This window comes from Scyliorhinus torazame, chromosome 4 (assembly GCF_047496885.1).
Source record: "Scyliorhinus torazame isolate Kashiwa2021f chromosome 4, sScyTor2.1, whole genome shotgun sequence".
NCBI lineage: Eukaryota > Metazoa > Chordata > Chondrichthyes > Carcharhiniformes > Scyliorhinidae > Scyliorhinus > Scyliorhinus torazame.
The window spans coordinates 374,535,305-374,549,610 of NC_092710.1; positions in this window are offsets into that span (position 1 = coordinate 374,535,305).

A 14,306-nucleotide genomic window follows, 5' to 3' on the forward strand; every position below is an offset into this window, starting at 1 on the left:
CCCCGGGTAATGGAGCAATGGTCACTGACCCCCCCCCTCCCCCGGGTAATGGAGCAATGGTCACTGACCCCCCCCCCGGGTAATGGAGCAATGGTCACTGCGCCCCCCCCCCCGGGTAATGGAGCAATGGTCTCTGACCCCCCCCCCCCCCCGGGGTAATGGAGCAATGGTCACTGACCCCCCCCCCCCCCCCGGGTGATGGAGCAATGGTCACTGACCCCCCCCCCCCGGGTAATGGAGCAATGGTCACTGACCCCCCCCCCCCCCGGGTAATGGAGCAATGGTCACTGACCCCCCCCCCCGGGTAATGGAGCAATGGTCACTCTCCCCCCCCCCCGGGTAATGGAACAATGGTCACTGACCCCCCCCCCCCCGGGTAATGGAGCAATGGTCACTGACCCCCCCCCCCCCGGTAATGGAGCAATGGTCACTGACCCCCCCCCCCCGGGTAATGGAGCAATGGTCACTCTTCCCCCCCCCCCCCCGGGTAATGGAGCAATGGTCACTGACCCCCCCCCCCGGGTAATGGAGCAATGGTCACTGACCCCCCCCCCCCCGGTAATGGAGCAATGGTCACTGACCCCCCCCCCCCCCGGGTAATGGAGCAATGGTCACTCTTCCCCCCCCCCCCCGGGTAATGGAGCAATGGTCACTGACCCCCCCCCCCCGGGTAATGGAGCAATGGTCACTGACCCCCCCCCCCCCGGGTAATGGAGCAATGGTCACTGAACCCCCCCCCCGGGTAATGGAGCAATGGTCACTGACCCCCCCCCAGGTAATGGAGCAATGGTCACTGACCCCCCCCCCCGGGTAATGGAGCAATGGTCACTGACCCCCCCCGCGTAATGGAGCAAGGGTCACTGACCCCCCCCCCAGCGTAGTGGAGCAATGGTCACTGACCCCCCCCCCCCCCCGGGTAATGGAGCAATGGTCACTGACCCCCCCCGGGTAATGGAGCAATGGTCACTGACCCCCCCCCCGGGTAATGGAGCAATGGTCACTGACCCCCCGCCGGGTAATGGAGCAATGGTCACTGCCCCCCCCCACCCCGGGTAATGGAGCAATGGTCACTGACCCCCCCCCCCCCCGCGTAATGGAGCAATGCTCACTGACCCCCCCCCCCCCGGGTAATGGAGCAATGGTCACTGACCCCCCCCCCCGGGTAATGGAGCAATGGTCACTGACACCCCCCCCCCCCCGGGTAATGGAGCAATGGTCACTGACACCCCCCCCCCCCGGGTAATGGAGCAATGGTCACTGACCCCCCCCCCCGGGTAATGGAGCAATGGTCACTGAACCCCCCCCCCGGGTAATGGGGCAATGGTCACTGACCCCCCCCCGGGTAATGGAGCAATGGTCACTGACCCCCCCCCGGGTAATGGAGCAACGGTCCCTGACCCTCCCCCCCGGGAATTAGACCAATGGTCACTGACCAGCCCCCCCCCCCCCGGTTAATGGAGCAATGGTCACTGACACCCCCCCCCCCGGGTAATGGAGCAATGGTCACTGACCCCCCCCACCCCGGGTAATGGAGCAATGGTCACTGACCCCCCCCCGGGTAATGGAGCAATGGTCACTGACCCCCCCCCCGGGTAATGGAGCAATGCCCCCCCGGGTAATGTGCCAATGGTCACTGATCGCCCCCCACGGGTTATTGTGCCAATGGTCACTGACCGCCCCCCCCCCGGATAATGGAGCAATGGTCACTGACCCCCCCCCCCCCACGGGTTATTGTGCCAATGGTCACTGATCGCCCCCCCACCCGGATAATGGAGCAATGGTCACTGACCCCCCCCCCCCCGGGTAATGGAGCGATGGTCACTGACCCCCCCCCGGGTAATGGAGTAATGGTCACTGACCCCCCCCCGCCCCGGGTAATGGAGCAGTGGTCACTGACCACCCCCCCCCGGGTAATGGAGCAATGGTCACTGACCCCCCCCCCCCCCCCGGGTAATGGAGCAATTGTCACTGACCCCCCCCGGGTAATGGAGCAATGGTCACTGACCCCCCCCCGGGTATTGGGGCTATGGTCACTGACCCCCCCCCCCCGGGTAATGGGGCTATGGTCACTGACCCCCACCGCCCCGGGTAATGGGGAAATGGTCACTGACCCCCCCCCCGGGTATTGGAGCAATGGTCACTGACCCCACCCCCCCCGGGTATTGGAGCAATGGTCACTGACCCCCCCCCCCCGGGTAATGGGGCAATGGTCACTGACCCCCCCCCCCGGGTAATGGAGCAATGGTCACTGCCCCCCCCCAGGGTAATGGAGCAATGGTCACTGACCCCCCCCCCGGATAATGGAGTAATGATCACTGACCCCCCCCCCCCGGGTAATGGAGCAATGGTCACTGACCCCCCCCCGGGTAATGGAGCAGTGGTCACTAACCCCCCCCGGGTATTGGAGCAATGGTCACTGACCCCCCCCGGGTATTGGAGCAATGGTCACTAACCCCCCCCCCCACCCCGAGTAATGGAGCAATGGTCACTAACCCCCCCCGGGTAATGGAGCAATGGTCACTGACCCCCCCCCCGGGTATTGGAGCAATGGTCACTGACCCCCCCCCCCCCCCGGGTATTGTATCAATGGTCACTGACCCTCCCCCCGGGTAATGGATCAATGGACACTGACCCCCCCCCGGGTAATGGAGCAAAGGTCACTGCCCCCCCCGGGTAATAGAGCAATGGTCACTGACCCCCCCCCTCCGGGTAATGGAGCAATGGTCACTGACCCCCCCCCGGGTATTGTATCAATGGTCACTGACCCTCCCCCCGGGTATTGGATCAATGGACACTGACCCCCCCCCGGGTAATGGAGCAAAGGTCACTGCCCCCCCCGGGTAATAGAGCAATGGTCACTGACCCCCACCCTCCGGGTAATGGAGCAATGGTCACTGACCCCCCCCCCCGGGTATTGGATCAATGGTCACTGACCCCCCCCCCGGGTAATGGATCAATGGTCACTGACCCCCCCCCCGGGTAATGGAGCAATGGTCACTGGCCCCCCCCCGGGTAATAGACCAATGGTCACTGGCCCCCGCCCCCCGGGGTAGTGGAGCAATGGTCACTGGCCCCCCCCCGGGTAATAGACCAATGGTCACTGACCCCCCCCCCCGGGTATTGGATCAATGGTCACTGACCCCCCCCCTCGGGTATTGGATCAATGGTCACTGACCCCTCCCCCCGGGTATTAGACCAATGGTCACTGGCCCCCTCCCCGGGGTAGTGGAGCAATGGTCACTGACCCCCGCCCCGGGTAATGGAGCAATGGTCACTGACCCCCCCCCCCCGGGTAATGGAGCAATGGTCACTGACCCCCCCCCCCCCCCGGGTAATGGACCAATGGTCACTGGCCCCCACCCCCCGGGTAATGGAGCAATGGTTATTGACCCCCCCCCCCCCGCCGGGTAATGGGGCAATGGTCACTGACCCCCCCCCCCCCGGGTAATGAAGCAATGGTCACTGACCCCCCCCCGGGTAATGGAGCAATGGTCACTGACCCTCCCCCCCCCGCTGGGTAATGAAGCAATGGTCACTCACCCCCCCCCCGGGTAATGGAGCAATGGTCACTGACCCCCCCCCCCCGGGTAATGGGGCAATGGTCACTGACCCCTCTCCCCCCCCCCCCCCCCCCGCTGGGTAATGGAGCAATGGTCACTGACCCGCCCCCCCTCCGTGTAATGGAGCAATGGTCACTGACCCCCCCCCCGGGTAATGGAGCAATGGTCACTGACCCCCCCCCCCCGGGTAATGGAGCAATGGTTACTGACCCCACCCCCACCCCGGGGGAAATAGAGTAATGGTCCCTGACCCCCCCCCCCCCCGGGAAATAGAGTAATGGTCACTGACCCCCCCCCCCGGGAAATAGAGCAATGGTCACTGTCCCCACCCCCACCCCGGGGGAAATAGAGCAATGGTCACACCCCCCCCCCCGGGTAATGGAGCAATGGTCACTGACCCCCCCCCCCGGGTAATGGAGCAATGGTCACTGACCCCCCCCCCCCGGGTAATGGAGCAATGGTCACTGACCCCCCCCGCGTAATGGAGCAATGGTCACTGACCCCGCCCCCCGGGTAAAGGAGCAATGGTCACTGACCCTCCCGGGTAATGGAGCAATGGTCACTGACCCCCCCCCGGGTAATGGAGCAATGGTCACTAACCCCCCCCCCCACCCCGAGTAATGGAGCAATGGTCACTGACCCCCCCCCCCGGGTAAAACGGCAATGGTCACTGCCCCCCCCCCCCGAGTAATGGAGCAATGGTCACTGACCCCCCCCCCGGGTAATGGAGCAATGGTCACTGACCCCCTCCCCCGGGTAATGGAGCAATGGTCACTGACCCCCCCCCCCGGGTAATGGGGCAATGGTCACTGACCCCCCCCCCCCCCGGGTAATGGAGCAATGGTCACTGACCCCCCCCCCCCGGGTAATGGAGCAATGGTCACTGACCCCGCCCCCCGGGTAAAGGAGCAATGGTCACTGACCCCCCCCCCAGGGTAATGGAGCAATGGTCACTGTCCCCCCCCCCGGGTAATGGGGCAATGGTCACTGACCCCCCCCACCCCGGGGTAGTGGAGCAATGGTCACTGACCCCCCCCACCCCGGGGTAGTGGAGCAATGGTCACTGACCCCCCCGGGTAATGGAGCAATGGTCACGGCCCCCCCCCCGTGTAATGGAGCAATGGTCACTGACCCCCCCCCCGGGTAATGGGGCAATGGTCACTGACCCCCCCGGGTAATGGATCAATGGTCACTGCCCCCCCCCCCCGGGTATTGGAGCAATGGTCACTGACCGCCCCCCACGGGTTATTGTGCCAATGGTCACTGACAGCCCCCCCACCCGGACAATGGAGCGATGGTCACTGACCCCCTCCCGCCGGGTAATGGGGCAATGGTCACTGACGCCCCCCCCGGGTAATGGGGCAATGGTCACTGACCCCCCCCCCCCCGGGTAATGGGGCAATGGTCACTGACCCCCCCCCACGGGTTATTGTGCCAATGGTCACTGACCGCCCCCCCACCCGGATAATGGAGCGATGGTCACTGACCCCCTCCCGCCGGGGATAATGGAGCGATGGTCACTGACCCCCTCCCGCCGGGTAATGGGGCAATGGTCACTGACCCCCCCCCCCGGGTAATGGGGCAATGGTCACTGACCCCCCCCCCGGGTAATGGGGCAATGGTCACTGACCCCCCCCCCCCCGCGTAATGGAGCAATGGTCACTGACCCCACCGCCCCCCGGGTAATGGAGCAATGGTCACTGACCCCCCCCCCCCGGGTAATGGGGCAATGGTCACTGACCCCCCCCCCGCGTAATGGAGCAATGGTCACTGACCCCCCCCCCCCGGGTAATGGAGCAATGGTCACTGACCCCCCCCCCCCCCGGGTAATGGAGCAATGGTCACTGACACCCCCCACCCCCCGGGTAATGGAGCAATGGTCATTGACCCCCCCCGGGTACTTGATCAATGGTCACTGCCCCCCCCCGGGTATTGGAGCAATGTTCACAGACCCCCCCCCCGGGTAATGTGCCAATGGTCACTGACCGCCCCCCACGGGTTATTGTGCCAATGGTCACTGACCGACCCCCCCCCCCCGGATAATGGAGCAATGGTCACTGACCCCCCCCCACGGGTTATTGTGCCAATGGTCACTGACCGCCCCCCCACCCGGATAATGGAGCGATGGTCACTGACCCCCTCCCGCCGGGTAATGGGGCAATGGTCACTGACCCCCCCCACGGGTTATTGTTCAATGGTCACTGCCCCCCCCGGTTAATGGAGTAATGGTCGCTGACCCCCCCCCCGCGTAATGGAGCAATGGCCCCTGACCCCCCGCCCCCCGGGTAATGGAGCAATGGTCACTGACCCCCCCCCCCCGGGTAATGGAGCAATGGTCACTGACCCCCCCCCCCCGGGTAATGGAGCAATGGTCACTGACCCCCCCCTGAGTAATGGAGCAATGGTCACTGCCCCCCCCCCCGGGTAATGGAGCAATGGTCACTGACCCCCCCCCCCGGGTAATGGAGCAATGGTACTGACACCCCCCCCCCCCGGGTAATGGAGCAATGGTCACTGACCCCCCCCCCGGTAATGGAGCAATGGTCACTGACCCCCCCCCCCGGGTAATGGAGTAATGGTCACTGACCCCCCCCCCCGCGGGTAATGGAGCAATGGTCACTGCCCCCCCCCCGGGTAATGGAGCAATGGTCACTGACCCCCCCCCCGGGTAATGGAGCAATGGTCACTGACCCCCCCCCTGGGTAATGGAGCAATGGTCACTGACCCCCCGCCCCCCCGGGTAAATAAGCAATGGTCACTGACCCCCCCCCCCCCGGGTAATGGAGCAATGGTCACTGACCCCCCCCACCCCGGGTAATGGAGCAATGGTCACTGACCCCCCCCCCCCGGGTAATGGACCAATGGTCACTGACCCCCCCCCCCCCGGGTAATGGAGCAATGGTCACTGACCCCCCCCCCGGGTAATGGAGCAATGGTCACTGACCCCCCCCCCTGGTAAAGGAGCAATGGTCACTGACCCCCCCCCCGGGTAATGTGCCAATGGTCACTGACCGCCCCCCACGGGTTATTGTGCCAATGGTCACTGACCGCCCCCCCCCCCGGATAACGGAGCAATGGTCACTGACCCCCCCCCTGGTAAAGGAGCAATGGTCACTGACCCCCCCCCCCCCCCGGGTAATGTGCCAATGGTCACTGGCCGCCCCCCACGGGTTATTGTGCCAATGGTCACTGACCGCCCCCCCCCCCCCCGGATAACGGAGCAATGGTCACTGACCCCCCCACGGGTTATTGTTCAGTGGTCACTGACCCCCCCCCCCCGGGTAATGGAGCAATGGTCACTGACCCCCCCCCCACGGGTAGTGGAGCAATGGTCACTGACCCCCCCACCCAGGGTAATGGAGCAATGGTCACTGACCCCCCACCCCGGGTAATGGAGCAATGGTCACTGACCCCCCCCCCGGGTAATGGAGCAATGGTCACTGACCCCCCCCCCCCGGGTAATGGAGCAATGGTCACTGACCCCCCCCCCGGGTAAAGGAGCAATGGTCACTGACCCCCCCCCCCCCCCGGGTCATGGAGCAATGGTCACTGACCCCCCCCCCCCCCGCCCCGGGTAATGGGACAATGGTCACTGACCCCCCCCTGGTAAAGGAGCAATGGTCACTGACCCCCCCCCCGGGTAATGAAGCAATGGTCACTGACCCCCCCCCCCGGGTAATGGAGCGATGGTCACTGACCCCCCCCCCACGGGTTATAGTGCAATGGTCACTGGCCCCCCCCCGGGTAATGGTGCAATGGTCACTAACCCTCCCCCTCGGGTAATGGATCAATGGTCAATGACCCCCCCCCCGGGTAATGGAGCAATGGTCACAGGCCCCCCCCCCCTGGGTAATGGAGCAATGGTCACTGACCCCCCCCTGGGTAATGGAGCAATGGTCACTGACCCCCCCCTGGGTAATGGATCAATGGTCAATGACCCCCCCCCCGGGTAATGGAGCAATGGTCACAGGCCCCCCCCCCCGGGTAATGGAGCAATGGTCACTGACCCCCCCGGGTAATGGAGCAATGGTCAATGACCCCCCCCCCCGGGTAATGGAGCAATGGTCACAGGCCCCCCCCCCCGGGTAATGGAGCAATGGTCACTGACCCCCCCGGGTAATGGAGCAATGGTCACTGACCACCCCCCCCCCCCGGGTAATGGAGCAATGGTCACTGACCCCCCCCCGGGTAATGGAGCAACGGTCCCTGACCCCCCCCCCCGGGTAATGGAGCAATGGTCACTGACCCCCCCCCGGGTAATGGAGCAATGGTCACTGTCCCCCCCCCCAGGTAATGGAGTAATGGTCACTGAACCCCCCCTCCCCCCGGGTAATGGAGCAATGGTCACTGATCCCCCCACCCCCCGGGTAATGGAGCAATGGTCACTGATCCCCCCACCCCCCGGGTAATGGAGCAATGGTCACTGACCCCCCCCCCCCCCCGCTGGATAATGGGGCAATGGTCAATGACCCCCCCCCCCCCACGGGTTATTGTGCAATGGTCACTGTCCCCCCCCCTGGGTAATGGAGCAATGGTCACTGACCCCCCCCCCCCCGCCCCGGGTAATGGGGCAATGGTCACTGACCCCCCCCCCCCACGGGTAATGGAGCAATGGTCACTGACCCCCCCCCCCCCCGGGTAATGGAGCAATGGTCACTGACCCCGCCCCGGGTAATGGGGCAATGGTCACTGACCCCCCCCCCCCCCACGGGTAATGGAGCAATGGTCACTGACCCCCCCCCCCCGGGTAATGGATCGAAGGTCACTGTTCCCCCCCCCCCCCCCCGGGTAATGGAGCGAAGGTCACTGTTCCCCCCCCCCCCTCCCAGGGTAATGGCAGGGCAGTTCGACCATGAGGTACGCTCCTGTCTGATGTGGGAAGTCTCTTCCTGGGTCCAAGGTGACCACGTGTGCAGGAGCTGTCTCCGACTGCATCTGCTGGAATCCACTTTTTCCAAGGCCAGAGTTGTGACCGGAGTCACTGTGGAGCCTCTGCAAGGGTGAGATCTTTACAGTAGCAAGTGTGGTGAGGTGGCCACACCGCACGCAAAGAGTGCACAGGCAGGAAGGGAGTGGGTGAATGCATGGCTGGAGAGATGGGGCAGGAGGGAGGCATTTGTATTCCTGAGGCATTGAGTCCGATTCTGAGCTTGGTGGGAGCTGGACGGATTGAACCCCAATCAGGAGCGCGACTGGTATTCTTTCGGAGATTTGCTCGTGCTGCTGGGGCGGGTTTAAATTCGAGTGACGGGGGGATCGGAATCTGAGTGAAGAGTCACGAGAGATGGAAAGAAAGATAGAAATGAAAGGCAAAAAAGTAGAAAGCAAAAGTGGAATGGAACATAGAGAACATAGAACATAGAACATTACAGCGCAGTACAGGCCCTTCGGCCCTCGATGTTGCGCCGACCTGGGAAACCGCTCGAAAGCCCATCTACACTATTCCCTTATCGTCCATATGTCTATCCAATGACCATTTAAATGTCCTTAGTGTTGGCGAGTCCACTACTGTTGCAGGCAGGGCATTCCACTCCCTTACTACTCTCTGAGTAAAGAACCTACCTCTGACATCTGTCCTATATCTATCTCCCCTCAATTTAAAGCCATGTCCCCTCGTGCTAGACATCACCATCCAAGGAAAAAGGCTCTCACTGTCCACCCTATCCAATCCTCTGATCATCTTGTGTGCCTCAATTAAGTCACCTCTTAACCTTCTTTTCTCTAACGAAAACAGCCTCAAGTCCCTCAGCCTTTCCTCATAAGATCTTCCCTCCACACCAGGCAACATTCTGGTAAATCTCCTCTGCACCCTTTCCAATGCTTCCACATCCTTCCTATAATGCGGCGACCAGAATTGCACGCAATGAAGGAGTAGCAGAAAATTGGGCCATTGCTTCTGAATGCGCGGAGCATTTACAATAAGGTAGACAAATTGACAGTGCAAATTTATATACATGGGTATGGTATGATTACAGAGACATGGGTGCAAGGAGACCAAGGTGGGAACATATTCAATATTTAAGAATGACAGGTAGAAAGGAAATGGAGGGAGTGTGGTGTTAATTAAGGATAAAATCAATAGTGAGAGAGGATATTGTTTCAGAAAATCTAGATGTTGAATCAGTGAGTGGAGCTAAGAAACAAGGGGAGCCAAACGAGGGGAGTTGCCTATAGACCTCCAAACAGTAGAATAGAATCCCTAGAGTGCAGAAGGAGTCAATTGAGCCCATCGTGTCTACACGGACCCTCGGAACTTGCTCGTTCAGTAGAGGTAAGCTTGGGGGTGGGGTTAAGTAGGAAATTAAAGATTGAAGTAAGGGCTGTGGTACAGTAATGGAAAATCTAAAAAGGAGTGGAGGAGACAAAACGGAACTACAGACTAACATCTGGAGTGGGAAAACTGCTGGAGTTTATTACAGACTAACATCTGGAGTGGGAAAACTGCTGGAGTTTATTGCAAAGGATGTTACAGACTAACATCTGGAGTGGGAAAACTGCTGGCGTTTATTGCAAAGGATGTGATATCAGGAAACTTAGGAAATATCAACTTGCTTAAACAAAGGCACCATGGATTTATGAAAGGGCAATCAGACAAAATTGAAATAGTAATCGAGGAATGTGTAGGTTTCAACTGCACGGGTGAGGTGGTGAAGGCGGTTGTCTGGGAGGCTCTGAAGGCGGGTGTGAGGGGTGAGGTGAGCTCGTTCAAGTCTAGACTAGACAAAGAGAGGTTGGAACGTCAGAGGGTAATAGATGAGATGCTGGAGGTAGATAGGAGTTATGCAGAAGATAGGACCCCAACGAAGTCGGCAAAGAGGAAGGAACTGCAGGCGAGCTTTGACCGACTATCTACCAGGAAGGCAGTGCACCAACTGAGACGAGCAAGGGGGGCAGTTTACGAACATGGAATTAAGTGAGTGTCCCGCTCCACCGACCCGGATTACTAGCCCAGTGACTGTCCCGCTCCACCGACCCGGATTACTAGCCCAGTGACTGTCCCGCTACACCGACCAGGATTACTAGCCCAGTGACTGTCCCGCAGCACCGACCCGGATTACTAGCCCAGTGACTGTCCCGCTCCACCGACCTGGATTACCCGCCCAGTGACTGTCCCGCTACACCGACCCGGATTACTAGCCCAGTGACTGTCCCGCTACACCGACCCGGATTACTAGCCCAGTGACTGTCCCGCTGCACCGACCTGGATTACTAGCCCAGTGACTGTCCCGCTACACCGACCCGGATTACTAGCCCAGTGACTGTCCCGCTGCACCGACCCGGATTACTAGCCCAGTGACTGTCCCGCTGCACCGACCTGGATTACTAGCCCAGTGACTGTCCCGCTCCACCGACCTGGATTACTAGCCCAGTGACTGTCCCGCTACACCGACCCGGATTACTAGCCCAGTGACTGTCCCGCTCCACCGACCTGGATTACTAGCCCAGTGACTGTCCCACTCCACCGACCTGGATTACTAGCCCAGTGACTGTCCCGCTACACCGACCTGGATTACTAGCCCAGTGACTGTCCTGCTACACCGACCTGGATTACAAGCCCAGTGACTGTCCCGCTCCACCGACCTGGATTACTAGCCCAGTGACTGTCCCACTCCACCGACCTGGATTACTAGCCCAGTGACTGTCCCGCTACACCCACCCGGATTACTAGCCCAGTGACTGTCCCGCTACACCGACCCGGATTACTAGCCCAGTGACTGTCCCGCTGCACCGACCCGGATTACTAGCCCAGTGACTGTCCCGCTACACCGACCTGAATTACTAGCGCAGTGACTGTCCCGCTGCACCGACCCGGATTACTAGCCCAGTGACTGTCCCGCTACACCGACCTGGATTACTAACCCAGTGACTGTCCCGCTACACCGACCTGGATTACTAGCCCAGTGACTGTCCCGCTACACCCACCTGGATTACTCGCCCAGTGACTGTCCCGCTACACCCACCTGGATTACTAGCCCAGTGACTGTCCCGCTACACCGACCCGGATTACTAGCCCAGTGACTGTCCCGCTGCACCGACCCGGATTACTAGCCCAGTGACTGTCCCGCTGCACCGACCCGGATTACTAGCCCAGTGACTGTCCCGCTACACCGACCCTCGATTACTAGCCCATTGACTGTCCCGCTACACCGACCTGGATTACAAGCCCAGTGTCTGTCCCGCTACACCGACCCGGATTACTAGCCCAGTGACTGTCCCGCTACACCCACCTGGATTACTAGCCCAGTGACTGTCCCACTACACCGACCCGGATTACTAGCCCAGTGACTGTCCCGCTACACCGACCCGGAGTACTAACCCAGTGACTGTCCCGCTGCACCGACCTGGATTACTAGCCCAGTGACTGTCCCGCTGCACCGACCTGGATTACTAGCCCAGTGACTGTCCCACTCCACCGACCTGGATTACTAGCCCAGTGACTGTCCCGCTACACCGACCTGGATTACTAGCCCAGTGACTGTCCTGCTACACCCACCCGGATTACAAGACCCGTGACTGTCCCGCTACACCGACCCGCATTACTAACCCAGTGACTGTCCCGTTTCACCGACCCGGATTACTAGCCCAGTGACTGTCCCGCTACACCGACCCCGATTACTAGCACAGTGACTGTCGCGCTACACCGACCCGGATTACTAGCCCAGTGACTGTCCCGCTGCACCGACCCGGATTACAAGACCAGTGACTGTCCCGCTACACCGACCTGGATTACTAACCCAGTGTCTGTCCCACTACACCGACCCGGACTACTAGCCCAGTGACTGTCCCGCTACACCGACCCGGATTACTAGCCCAGTGACTGTCCCGCCACACCGACCCGGATTACTAGCCCAGTGACTGTCCCACTACACCGACCCGGATTACTAGCCCAGTGACTGTCCCGCTGCGCCACCTGGATTACTAACACAGTGACTGTCCCGCAACACCGACCTGGATTACTAGCCCAGTGACTGTCCCGCTACACCGACCCGGATTACTAGCGCAGTGACTGTCCCGCTGCACCGACCCGGATTACTAGCCCAGTGACTGTCCCGCTACACCGACCCGGATTACTAGCCCAGTGACTGTCCCGCTACACCGACCTGGATTACCAGCCCAGTGACTGTCCCGCTACACCGACCCGGATTACTAGCCCAGTGACTGTCCCGCTGCACCGACCTGGATTACTAGCCCAGTGACTGTCCCGCTGCACCGACCCGGATTACTAGCCCAGTGACTGTCCCGCTACACCGACCTGGATTACTAACCCAGTGACTGTCCCGCTGCACCGACCTGGATTACTCGCCCAGTGACTGTCCCACTACACCGACCTGGATTACTAGCCCAGTGACTGTCCCACTACACCGACCCGGATTACTAGCCCAGTGACTGTCCCGCTGCGCCACCTGGATTACTAACACAGTGACTGTCCCGCAACACCGACCTGGATTACTAGCCCAGTGACTGTCCCGCTACACCGACCCGGATTACTAGCGCAGTGACTGTCCCGCTGCACCGACCCGGATTACTAGCCCAGTGACTGTCCCGCTACACCGACCCGGATTACTAGCCCAGTGACTGTCCCGCTACACCGACCTGGATTACCAGCCCAGTGACTGTCCCGCTACACCGACCCGGATTACTAGCCCAGTGACTGTCCCGCTGCACCGACCTGGATTACTAGCCCAGTGACTGTCCCGCTGCACCGACCCGGATTACTAACCCAGTGACTGTCCCGCTGCACCGACCCGGATTACTAGCCCAGTGACTGTCCCGCTACACCGACCCGGATTACTAACCCAGTGACTGTCCCGCTACACCGACCCGGATTACTAGCCCAGTGACTGTCCCGCTGCACTGACCTGGATTACTAGCCCAGTGACTGTCCCGCTGCACCGACCCGGATTACTAACCCAGTGACTGTCCCGCTACACCGACCTGGATTACTAACCCAGTGACTGTCCCGCTGCACCGACCTGCATTACTCGCCCAGTGACTGTCCCGCTACACCGACCCGGATTACTAGCCCAGTGACTGTCCCGATGCACCGACCTGGATTACTAGCCCAGTGACTGTCCCGATGCACCGACCTGGATTACTAGCCCAGTGACTGTCCCGCTACACCGACCTGGATTACTAGCCCAGTGACTGTCCCGCTGCACCGACCTGGATTACTAGCCCAGTGACTGTCCCGCTGCACCGACCTGGATTACTAGCCCAGTGACTGTCCCGCTACACCGACCCGGATTACTAACCCAGTGACTGTCCCGCTACACCGACCCGGATTACTAGCCCAGTGACTGTCCCGCTACACCGACCTGGATTACTAGCCCAGTGACTGTCCCGCTACACCGACCTGGATTACTAGCCCAGTGACTGTCCCGCTACACCGACCCGGATTACTAGCCCAGTGACTGTCCCGCTACACCGACCTGGATTACTAGCCCAGTGACTGTCCCGCTACACCGACCTGCATTACTAGCCCAGTGACTGTCCCGCTACACCGACCCGGATTACTAACCCAGTGACTGTCCCGCTACACCGACCCGGATTACTAGCCCAGTGACTGTCCCGCTACACCGACCTGGATTACTAGCCCAGTGACTGTCCCGCTACACCGACCTGGATTACTAGCCCAGTGACTGTCCCGCTACACCGACCTGGATTACTAACCCAGTGACTGTCCCACTACACCGACCTGGATTACCAGCCCAGTGACTGTCCCGCTACACCGACCCGGATTACTAG